Source organism: Ictidomys tridecemlineatus, chromosome 6 (genome assembly GCF_052094955.1).
Source record: "Ictidomys tridecemlineatus isolate mIctTri1 chromosome 6, mIctTri1.hap1, whole genome shotgun sequence".
Taxonomy (NCBI): Eukaryota; Metazoa; Chordata; class Mammalia; order Rodentia; family Sciuridae; genus Ictidomys; species Ictidomys tridecemlineatus.
The window spans coordinates 81,864,663-81,877,609 of NC_135482.1; positions in this window are offsets into that span (position 1 = coordinate 81,864,663).

A 12,947-nucleotide genomic window follows, 5' to 3' on the forward strand; every position below is an offset into this window, starting at 1 on the left:
TGGGATTAGGATTTGCACATGTGAATTCGGGGAGGACACAATTCAGTCACAGAAGTTCTACCATCAAGTGGAAGAGCCACTGAAGTTTGTCCCCTTGAGTATTCTCCACTTTCTTTCATGAAATATCCATGTCGACAAGTAAAAGCAGCTCTCTTTTTTTTTTTTTTTTTTTAATATCCATTTAGAGAAGCAGAGGCACAGAAAGGTCAGTTCTGCTACTCTGAACAAAACAATACAGGAAATATGCTAGAATCAGGATAGCACTGAATCTAAATCTCAGCTTGCCTGGCACTGACCCTACTGCTGAGCCAGTCCTGCCCTTCACCACCTACATACACAGACACAGCTGCCAGGAATGACAGTCCCTCTACAATTATAGGTTCTTCGGCTGTCTGCCTTTGGTAGATTTCAAAATAGCACAGTTAACTCTGCTTCGAGCCAGGAAAAAAGAAAACATCCTGACTCTTCTACTCACAAGTCATACAAAGACACCTCTGTGGACCAAATCCAACACACTGTAGTCCAGGTTCCTTATCTCCTTCTTAGCTGGCTCCAAGCTTCGAGCAGGGAGAAATGAGTTTGCTGAGATAACCAGGGATTAAGGTAACTCATTTAAATGATAAGACAGGAAACTCATTTCTAGTTTGGATATGGATAGTGTTTTAATGTAAAAGGGTCTGAAGAATGGACTGAAGACCGGGGAGTTACAAGTGGCAAGGAGAGGATGAACAAGGTTTCTTTTCTTGAAGAGTTTTTGGTGACAGCTGAGAAGCAGAAGCATTTGTTATGCTTTTGCTCACAAGGACAGTGGGGTGAGAAGGGTGACATCAGAGACAGAGGATGTTTTTCCTAGTCCTGTCTTTGCCACTAGTTCTGGGAAAGTTACTTTACCTCTCCAAACCTTCATTTCTTTTATGCAAACTGATGCTTTCAATTCCCACTCTAGTTCTCAAATTCAGCATCATCCATGGGGTATATTAAATATTCTTTGTCCAAATGAGAGAGCATTAGATAGAGTTTTTCACTTAAATTCAGTTCCTATGGCATATGTCACAACTCAGGATACTGAGGCAGGGAGATTGCAAGTTAAGGGCCAGACTGGGAATTTAACAAGAACTTGTCTCAAAATTAAAAAATGGCTAGGGGTGTGTACTCAGTGGTAGAGCTCCTCTGGGTTCAATCCCCAGTACTGCAAAAAGAAAAAAAAAAATTAGTTCCTTGTTGTTGCAATGCAATTGTCTATAATTTATTATTTTAAAATAATTTTCCTCTGTGATTTAAAAAATCATACATCTGGGGAAACCAGAGAACAATACCCTGATTGAGGGATCAAAATTCACATCACCATCACAGATATAACACCACTTAGGTAGTACTGAGGCTCAAAATGCATAATCTGATTCTAATCACAAGGAAATGCTCAACAAACCCAAATTGAAGGGCATTCTGTAAAACAATTGGCCTACTGTTTTAAAAAATGTCATGGGTATGAACAATAAAAAAGTATTTAAAAAGTCATTCAGTTAAAATATGATTAAAAAATAACAAGTACAATTGTTATGTGTCAATAAAAAAGGAAAAGGGGATGTGACAAGGCACATAATATGATATTGAACTAGATTCTATATGGTTGGGGGTTTTTTTTTTTTGGTACCAGGGATTGAACTCAGGGGCACTTGACCATTGAGTCACATCCCAAGCCTATTCTTTTTTTTTTTTAATATCTTTATTTTGTTTATTTTTTTATGTGGTGCTGAGGATCAAACCCAGTGTCTTACACTTGCAAGGTAAGTGCTTTGTCACTGAGCCACAGCCCTAGCCCCCCAAGCCCATTCTTGTATTTTATTTAGAGACAGGGTCTCACTGAGTTGCTTAGTGCCTGGCTTTTGCTGAGGCTAGCTTTGAACTCGTGATTCTCCTGTCTCAGTCTCTCTAGCCGCTGGGATTACAGGCGTGCATCACTACACCCAGCCTGAACTAGATTCTATATGGAAAAGAATGTCTAGGAAGACAGTATTGGGACAATTGACAAAACTAGAATATGTGCAGTAGATTAAAATAATGTATCAATGTTAAATTTCCTAAATTTTATAATTATACTGTTGAGTTGTAAGAGAATATTCTTTTTTCTTAGATATACATATTCAAATATTTTGAAGAAAAGGGAATGATATATGCAGACTTCCAAATGACTCAGGAACAATATATAGAGAGAAATCATTAAAGCAATATGTGGCCAAATGTTAAATATTAGTGAATCTGGGTAGAGAGCTTATGAAATTTCCTCATTCTATTCTTGCAAATTTTCTGTTTGATATTTTTATTATTTTTTTAATACCTTAATTTTATTTATTGATTTATTTTTATATGGTGCTGAGGCTGGAACCCACTGCTTCACATGTGCCAGGCAAGTGCTCTACCACAGAGCTATAACTGCAGCCCCTGATATTATTATTATTTGGGGGACAAGTACCAGGATTGAATTTAGGGGCACTCAACCACTGAGCCGCATCCCCAGCCCTATTTTTGTATTCTATTTAGAGACAGGGTGTCAATGAGTTGCTTAGCACCTCGATTTTGCTGAGGCTATCTTTGAGCTCGCAATCCTCCTGCCTCAGCACCCCACAGCCACTGGGATTGCAGGCATGCACCACTGCACCCAGTCTAAGTTCAATATTATTTTAAAATAAAAAAAATGATTTTAGAACAAATATTCAATGAATAAAGTTTTCACAAGAAAAAAAATCACTTGCAATTTCTCCACCCAGAGATAGCTATTACTTTTTGCAAGTGCCCTATTTCTTTAGAAGAAATGGGTAGTGTGAATGTTTGTTGTGCGTCGGGAAGGGTGACAGGTTGGGTCAGTATTGGTTTGTTAGGGTTCATAATCTAATCTAATTAATGGTGCCCAAGAGAAGTGCTGGAAGTTTCTGGGAAAGATGTCCTTCCCCTGTTTTGTTCTTCTGCCTGCTGTGTCACATAACAATGTTTGGAGCAATGGTAGCTATCTTGGGACCATAAGGGAAAATCCAAAAGAATGGAAGATAATGTGATTCAGAGCACTGATCATTAAACTGCTTAATTAACCGACTCTGGAACCGCCCTGGTTGTGGATATTTTGCCAAATGACATAATAAATAGCCTTGTTCTTTAAGCCAATATTACTTAGGAATTTTGTTACAGTCATGACAACAAATGTGATTTTTGAGCATCCAGAAGGTAAAAGAAACACAAGTTTCCAGATTGGGACAGACAATGTAAGCTCTTGCCAAAAAATAGGAAAAGAAGCTATGCTCATACCCTGGAGTGGAAGAGGTCCTGAATGCTAGAAAAAGGTAACTAGACTTTAGACTTGCGTTGCCTTCCAGAAGAGGATTCAGTTTGGTATTACAGAATGTGGAGGAAACAGAAAAGGTTCTTATCCCTGGAGAATCTCAATAACTGCATCTCACATGCAGCCAGGGTGAAGAATGGGGCGATAGACCATTCCCAGCCTATGTGTCTGACCTTTGTATCAATCTGGCTTCTTGGAATAGTGGTCAATGGAAGAGATATTGCAGAGAGGATGAAGGTGACAGCTACCCATAAGTAAAATCTAAAGAAAATAAAAATCACTGTAATTATTTACTTATTTATGTTTTTGTGCATGCTAGGCAAGTATTCTACCCTTAAACTACATCCTCAGTCCCTAACTCACTCAAACTATTTTAAAAATAGTTATATATATATATATATATATATATATATATATATATATATGGTATAAGAAATTCAAACTGAACTTTGAAAAGTAATGATCTCACTTGCCTCTGCCCCCTCTTTCTTAGTTGCTCTCCTCAGGTTTGAATCTAAGAGCCTTGAACCATGAAAGAGGCATTCATACTAGGACTACACATTGCAGTGAACAGCCAGGCTTTTTCTATGTTTCTGTGGTATCTATTGGCCTTATCTTAATGGTTGCAGGCCCAAACCAGTTGCAAGAAATACTTAAGGAATTTCAAACATCAAATCTGTGTACAGGTACACAGTGATATCCAAAGGAAGCAGGGAGAATGGTGGGGGAGAGAGATATTGATTTTCTTCCTATTGTCTCTTTTTAAGACAAAGAAAAGCCTTACACAGAAATCTCCCCTCCTTCAGCACATACAGTGTATCTTCAGTCTCATTGATCAGAATTGAATCATATGTTTTCAACTATACCAATATTGGCAGGGTGCTCAGGGTCACTATGATTGACTTAGGCCAATTAGGATCCCACTCAGAGTTAAGCAGAGATATGAATGTTAAGGTGCCATCTGCCTTTCCCCCACTTCTGCTTGGCTGTAAACCCAAGGCCCCTCACTTGAAGACACAGTCTTATCAGGTCCCAATCCAAGGTGAGTAATGTAATCTTAGTCTCAATTCCACCCATAAGTGAATTTAATTTTGCTTCTTTGGGACCTGTACTAGGTCTTCCAAAAAAACATTATCAGTAGGATAGATAGATGATGCATAATAGGAAAATCAATAGATGGATGATAGATAAATAGATAGATAGATAGATAGATATTTACTGTGAAGGATTGACTCACTTGATTATGGAAGCTGGAAAGTCTCACAATCTGCCATCCACAAACTGGAGACCTAAGAAAGCTGGTGGTGACATTCTAGTTCAAGTTTGAAGGCCTAAGAACCAAGGGCACAAATGGTGTAAGTCTGTTTGAGTCTGAAAGTCCCAGAACAAGGAACATAAAGAACAAGAGAAGATGGATGTCCCACTTCAAGCAGAAAGAACAAATTTGCCCTTCCTCTGCCCAGCTCTGTTTCTATCGAGGCCCTCAATGATTGAAGGATGCCCACCTGTGTTGGTGAGAACAGATCTTTTACACTTAGTCTATTGATTCAAATGCCAGCCTTTCCCAGAAACACAATCATAGACACATGCAGAGATAATTTTTTTACCAGATTTCTGGGTATCTCTTAGCCAAGTCAAGTTGGCACAAAAAAATTAACCAACACATATAACAAGTGGACACATGAGTACATTTTCCCTACTGATCTGCCTTCTCTTTAATCTACTGTGGAGACATAGTATATATGAACGAGGTAAGGGAAACACACTTGGTTATACATGGAATATGTTCTTTTTTTCTTTTATGTTTCATTTAGGCAAAAACCTCTGATGAATCTAACCCTTTTCCTCCCTATGATTACCTAGCCTTTTAAAGTTTTTGACACCCTCATCTACAGCTTCCTGCTCTTCTTTGAGAGCCTTTGGCATTCAAAGTGAAATAATCAGTCTTAGGAAATTTTATTAATTTCAATGCTATTATTATTTTTCTAAATGGGCATATTTTTTGTATTACATATATAATATTGGATGTTTTATAGTCCTAATTTAGTCTGTGTTCTTGTAGAACTTACATTTTAAAAATGAAAAAAGACATATAAACAATAAGCCTTTTAAATAAACAAAACAAGAAAGAAAGACGGGGAGAAATGGGGTAAGAGTGGGAGGAATGCAGTCTAACCATGATGGTCACATGGGCCTCATTAAAAAGATGACATCTTAAAATACACCTTTTTAAAGTATACAATTCAGTGGGTTGTAGTAGACTCACAAGATTATGTAACCATCAATATTATCAGATTCCAGAATATTTTCAATTATCCAAAAAGAAGCCCCATATTGATTACTAGTTAACCCTCCCCTCCAGCTCCTGACAGCCATTAATCTACCTTACCTGTATGGATTTGTCTCTTCTGAAGAGACAAATTTATTTCATGTAAATGGAATTAAAAAATATATGACATTTGAGTCTGATATCTTTTACTTAGCATGTTTTCAGTAGTTATCCATGTTGTAGTATGTGTATGTATTTAATTATTCTTTGTGGCTGAATTATACTCCATTATATGGATATACCACATTTTATCTATTCATCAGTTGATGGACATTTAGATTGTATTTATCTATTTATTTGTTTATTTTTTGAAAGGGGCTAATATCAATCTTCTGGGCTCAAGTGATCGTCCTGCCTCAGATGCCTGAGTAGATGGAAATACAAGCATATGCCTCCACACCTACCTACTTTTTTTTTTTTTAACTATTGTTAATAATGCAGATATAAATAATCACATACAGGATTTTATCTAGACATGTGTCTTCAGTTCTTTGGGGTAAATATCTGCCTTCAAGTGCAATTGCTGCCTCATATACCTAACTTCTTCAATTACTATTTTCCAAAGTAGCTATATCATTTTATATTTCCACCAACAAAGTATTAGTATTCAAATTTCTCCACATTTTCACCAACACTTTTTATTATCTGTCTTTTTTATATAGCCAAGAAGATGAGAGTTGAACCAAGATTTGTAGGTACTGTGGAGTGAGCCACGTGGCTATCCAGAGGTGGAGACTTCCAGGCAGAAGAGCCAGCAAGGGCCAAACCCTTGAGATGAGAGTGTGCTGAAGGGTCCCAGGAACAGGAGAAGTGAGATGAAGAGAACAAGCAGAATAGGATGAAGTTAGAGGGCTAACAGGACCGTGGCCAAATGAAGGTAGTTGAAAGTCATTGTAAAGACTGACTTTCACTCTAAAAGAAATGGGAAGCCACTGAATGATTTTTAAGAAAGGCATGATTTGACCCACATTAGGACGGTATCACTCTGAATTACATGAATTATATGTGGGCAAGATCAGAGAGAGTAAAAAATCTATTTGGTAGATTTTTGCAATAATGATGGCCTGCAGTATGGTTGGAAGCAAAAAGATAGTAAGAAAGGGTTGAATTCTGCATCAATTTTAAGATCAAAGCAACCAGACTTTCTGACAGACTGTGAAATATGAGAAAGAAAGGAGTCAAACACTTCAAAGTTTGTGGTTCACTCATTTTTTACTTTGAGAAATATTATAACAGGAAGTATATGCAAATTTATTTATTTTTTCCATTATTAGGTCAGACCAAACTTTTCAAATTATTTAATATCACATGTTTAAAATATTGTCCACTGTGATAATAACAACACTCTATAACCTATGAAATATTAGGTTCTTTAATTCAACTGTCTCATGAGGGAGATATAATTTTCAATTTATACATGTGTAAGCAAAGGTGTGATTAATAACTGACAGATTCCCTAATTATTGACCCAGCTTCGAATTTAGGACCAATCTGAGAAAGCCAAGTGTAATAACCAATTTGAATTGTCAACTTGATTGGATTAATAGATGAGGAGAATTCAGAGGATTATGGGTGTGTCGGTGAGGGTGTGTCTAGTAATGATTGGCATATGGGATAGCCAATTGAAATGGAGACCCTCCTAAAGCATGGGCAGTACCAACCAATAGGATGATGGCTTTGATGGAATAAAAGTTGGAAGAACCAGGAAGCAGCTGCAGATGCAAACTTGATTCTTCTTGAAGGAGTTCTTGATTGCTCCTACAATCGTCTGAGGATATAGGACTCTGGCTTCTCCACTCTTCCAAAGCATTCTCCAGAAGACACTTTGGTCTCAATTAGTGTAGCAGCATTGATCCCTCTTGTTCTGGGGCTTCAGCCTCTTGGACTGCACAGCTACTTGCTCTTCCACCTCTCCAGCCTGCCATTGTGGACTATCCTGCTACTGGTCATGTAAGCCAACCTAATAAATCCCCATTTTATAATTATACTTCCCGTTGATTCTGTTTCTCTAGAGAACCCTGACTAATACACCAAGTATGCACTATAAACCTTCACACAGGATGCCCTACTTCTAGTTAGCCTGCCTACAGATTTCCCAGCCAGCAGTCCTCAATCAGAACTTACCTGAAGCCTTCCTGTTTCCCACTGTAAAACTTGCTCACTCCTCTGGCCCACTTTGAGTCTGCCATACTCTGAATAGTAGTGACTAATTCCCTTGATACTGCTGGTCTTTGTTTATTTCTGTAGATATCATAGGTCAAGTTCCCTGGGAAATGGATTCTGAGATGAAGACTTGCAGACAGATGTATTGGGGAATATTCTCAGGATGGAACCTGTGAAGCCGGTGATGGGAATAGGGTTGGGCAGATGGAGAAGTTGACATATGACATAACTGAACTAGAGGAGTCAGGTGACCCCATGGGGAGCTCTGGGGCTGGGATGACCAATTAGAATTGTGCCCTGGATCAGCCACTGGACACTGGATACCCTTACAGAAGGAAGGGAACCTTAGAAGGCATCTCTCTTTGAGCAAAAGCAAGTCCAAGGGTCTCAACTCTCAATTCTCAATAGTCAACAATCTAAGAAGCTAAGAAGCAGGTAGTGGGACCTCTGGGGGGGGGGGGATTGGATGATGCCACCAAACACACAGTTCACAGCAGACTGTGTCTTTAACCCAACTTTGAATCTAAGTTCAAAGCTCTTAACACTACAGCATAGCTGTCTTCATTCAAAAAAGAGACAAATGGAATTGTGTGAACATTTGTTTTCTTTTCTCATAATCAAAAACTGAGGCCATATTTGTACAATGATTCAGACATTTTTCATAAATGATCCAGAGCATGGCAGTGGGCTCAGCTGAATATGGCATTAAAAGATTTGAAATAAAACCCAGTCCAACCAACCAAAAGCAGTTAACTGAATAACCACATGTGGAGAGTCAGACCATTTTAATATTGCGGTCCTTACCAAATGTTCCCCTTCACTCAATAGAACAGAACAGTGTGACTTCTAGTTTTCCAGCTTGAGGTGCTGACAAATTGAAAATAAATTAATGTGCAAATAGTGTCATTCCCACTTGAAGGATATTCACCTCCAGGGACAATTATTCCATCTTAGTCAAAATTTAATAAAGTGGATCTTGGAAGTTACTAAAATATTGATTTTTTTCTTTAAAACAACCTTATTTTCTACCATATTTTCCCACTAATGTTATATGATTATCACACAACTTTTAGCTTGATTTGACCTATTTAAACATAGTATTTCCCTTTTGGATTTTACAACTAAATCAGGTGGTACTGTATCTAGTTAGGGAATTTACCTAAGGATTATCAGAAACATACACCAAGTTCTTTGTACAAATCAGTCTGAATAGTTCCTTCATCTGTGAACAAGCTGCTGTGACTTTTAAAGTATGTCTGCCAGCATATACACACATTATCACAAGACTTTTTGAACATATAAATCATTGTTCCCAGAACTGTTGACTCCTTCCCTTTTTGTGTGCACCTCCCCCCCTCTAGTCTGCAGAAAGTTAGTCATCTCTGGATTAACCTTGTATGGCTAATGACTAATTTGTAACCTCAGCCCACAACATAATATGGATCATAAGAATTACCAGGGAATCCATTAAAATAGAAAATACCAGAGGTTCATCCTACTTCTAAAGAATCAGAACTTCTGTAGGCAATGCACAGGTAAATGAATAATTAAATGCCTCTTTTTAGAATTCCGTTAATATCACAGCTTAAGTACCACTCACAAACAAATTGTACATTTCTAGCAACAAATAAAGTTTTCTAGCTATAGCTATCAGGATAAAAGTGACATTTGAAGTTTGTACTATCTAAGGCTGTGTGCATAATGGCAATCTTTGGGAGTAGAAACAACAGGGTGCATTTCTCAACAGTGATGCATTTGTATTAGGCCTGTTAGAATGGAAACAATATAAATGCAAAGAATGGTAGCTGATCTAAGAAAAATTACTATAGAAGAATTGGTATGACCCAATGATTAAGGGATTTGATTTTGATGCAAAAATCAAAAAGGTAATGAATAGCCATAAAGAAGAATGAAATTATGGCATTTGCTGATAAATGGATGGAACTGGAAGCTATCATGTTAAGTGAAATAAGCCAATCCCCAAAAAATCAAAGGCCCCATGGGGTTGGGATTGTGACTCAGCGGTAGAGCTCATGCCTAGCACAGATGAGGCCCTGGGTTCAATCCTCAGCACCACATAAAAATAAATAAGTAAAATAAAGGTATTGTGTACAACTACAACTAAAAAATAAATTTTTAAAAAAAGGCCCCAATGTTCTCTTTGATATGCAGAGGCTGACTCACAATGAGGGGAAGAACAGTGGAGGTTCACCTGATTGGATGAGAGGAAGGAATGGTGGGAAGGGAAGAGGAATGGGAATAGAAAAGATAGTAGAATGAATCAGACATAACTTTTCTATGTTCATATATAAATACACAACCAGTGTAACTCCACATCATATACAATCACAAGAGTGGGAAGTTACACTCCATATATGTATGATATGTCAAAATACATTCTACTGTCATGTATAACTAAAAAGAACAACAACAACAACAAAGTAGGACTGGGGTTGTAGCTCAGTGGCAGAGCACTTGCCTTGCATGTGTGAAGCACTGGGTTCAATCCTTAGCACCACATCAAAATAAATAAAGATATTGTGTTCATCTACAACTAAGAAAATATTTTTTAAAAAGGTAGTGAAGGAGTTGAAAGTTATTTCAAAGTGTGAAGAAATGTTGGAAAAATAACTATTGAAAAATTATTATTATTATTATTATTTTAAAGATAGAGTGAGAGAGAGGAGAGAGAGAGAGAGAATTTTTAATATTTATTTTTTAATTCTTGGTGGACACAACATCTTTGTTGGTATGTGGTGCTGAGGATCGAACCCGGGCCGCACGCATGCCAGGCGAGCGCGCTACCGCTTGAGCCACATCCCCAGCCCCTTGAAAAATTATTGAACAAATAAATATTGAATACAGCACTAACTAAGGTGATAGGGAGGTAACAAAGATAAGAACACCTCATTTAATTTACTTTTTAAAAAAATTTTTATTTTATTTTTATGTGATGCTGAGGATCGAACCTGGTATCTTACACATGGGTAGGCGAGCACTCTACTTCTGAGCCACAACCCCAGCCCCCTAGTTTAATTTACTTTAATGAGTATTTATTGAGTACTTACCATATACACAGCATTTTCTTATGTTGTACTAAGGTAAAGTCCCCAAATTTGGATTTACATCAAACATAGCTGGGGAGATATATTTTGTTTATTTTATTTTATATTTTTCTGATGTTGGGGATTGAATGAAGGGCCTAGCACATGCTATGCAGATGCTCTACCACTGAGTTGCACTCCCTAGCTGGGGAAAATTTTTTAAACAAAAGTCTTGCCTGTAATTCCAGTGACTCAAGAGGCTGAGGCAGGAAGATCACAAGTTCACAGCCAGTTGAGGCAACTTAGAAATTAGAATAAAATAAAATAAAATTAGAATAAGTTGTGTGTGTGCGCGTGTGTGTGTTGGGGGTGACTAGGAATGTTGTATTCCTAGTCATAAGCTCTGTCATACCAATTCTTCTGTAGTAATTTTTCTTAGATTAGCTACCATTCTTCATACTTATATTGTTACCATTCTAACAGGCCTTGTACAAATGCATCACTGTTGAGAAATGCAGCCTGTTGTTTCTTCCCAAAGATTCTCATTATGGGCTGGGGTTGTGGCTCTGTGGTAGAGTGCTTGCCTAGCATGTGCAAGGCCCTGGGTTCGATTCTCAGCACCACATATAAATAAATAAAACAAAGGTATCGTGTCCACATACAACTAAGGAATATATATATATATATATATATATACATATATCTATAGATAGATAGAAAGCTAGTCTTAAAAAAAAAAGATTGCCATTATGCACACAGCTTTGGATAGTACAAACTTCAAATGTCACTTTTATCTTGATAGCCTATAGCCCTAGATTCTACCCCAAGTACCAAATAGATAGATAAATAAATGAATATATAAAATAAAAATAAAGTTCTTGTATTCCACATTAGTTCTGCTAAATCTAAATATCTGGGGGTGGGATTGGAAATCTCTAATGTACAAAGTTCCCCCAAATTATTCTGATGCATCCAGTCTGTGGGCTAACATTTGGGTCTATTCCTGAGACCACAAAAATGAGTGAAGTGTGGTATTTGTTTTTTTTTAAGGAATGAACAAACCAGCATGGCAAGCTCTATGCTACAGCAACTGTCCTAACTCTGCCTAATATGCCTGACTTCTAAGTTGTACTCATGGTGTTTTCTCCCTCTGAAATGCTTTTTCCTCCTTTCTGCCATGAAAAGATCCATCCTTCAATATCTATTCAGATGGATCATATTTCACATTCCTTTGTCACTGCCCTCCACCCCAAGCTCATTACACTACCATGTTTCATAAAATTCACATTTACCTGTCCACTTCTCCATCACCTCCTTTTCATTCCTTTTTCAACTTCTTTAGACTGCTCAGATCACTGGATGAACTTTTAACTTTTAATCTCCAGCTCTCCATCTGCCCTCCTACACCATTTAGTCTTTATGGTTCTATTAATTTTGCATGGTTCAGTTAAAACCATTTTTATATTAAAATACCTACAAAGTTAGGGATAAAATGCTCTAGCTGAATGTTCAAAATTCTTTACTGTATGAGATAGAGTCCCTCTGATTGTAAGTGACAGAACTGACTCTAATTAAGCAGGAAAAGATACGGACAAGTTCACAAAAATTGAAGTTGCAATCATTTCCATTCTTTGCATGATTCTTCTTAAAATTCTCATTCTTAAAGGTCATCTGATGCAACATGGTTCTAATTCTTATTAATAGGAAGACAGGGCATCAACTGAAAAGCCACCTATAAATATACTTACAGGAGAAAGTTCCTTCAAGGCAAAATCAGGGTGTGGTAACCAAAAGGAGAAACAAATATTAAGGAGAAAAATCTATATCTATATCTACTATATTCCAAAAAGGGTCCCAATCCAATGAAGTTAAACTGGACACAGAGGGGAGGAATTCTGTGCTTTTCTTTTCTGAGACATCAGTGGTCAAAATGGGGACAATAATAGCTCAAGAGTGCTAGTACTTGACTGTCTCAGTTGACTGTCCCCATGTTGGGGAAAGGCAGGCAGGCTAATGGTTTCAGATGTTTTAAACAGTGTGTGCAATGATTCAAGAAGTCACCAGGAGTCATTAGGGT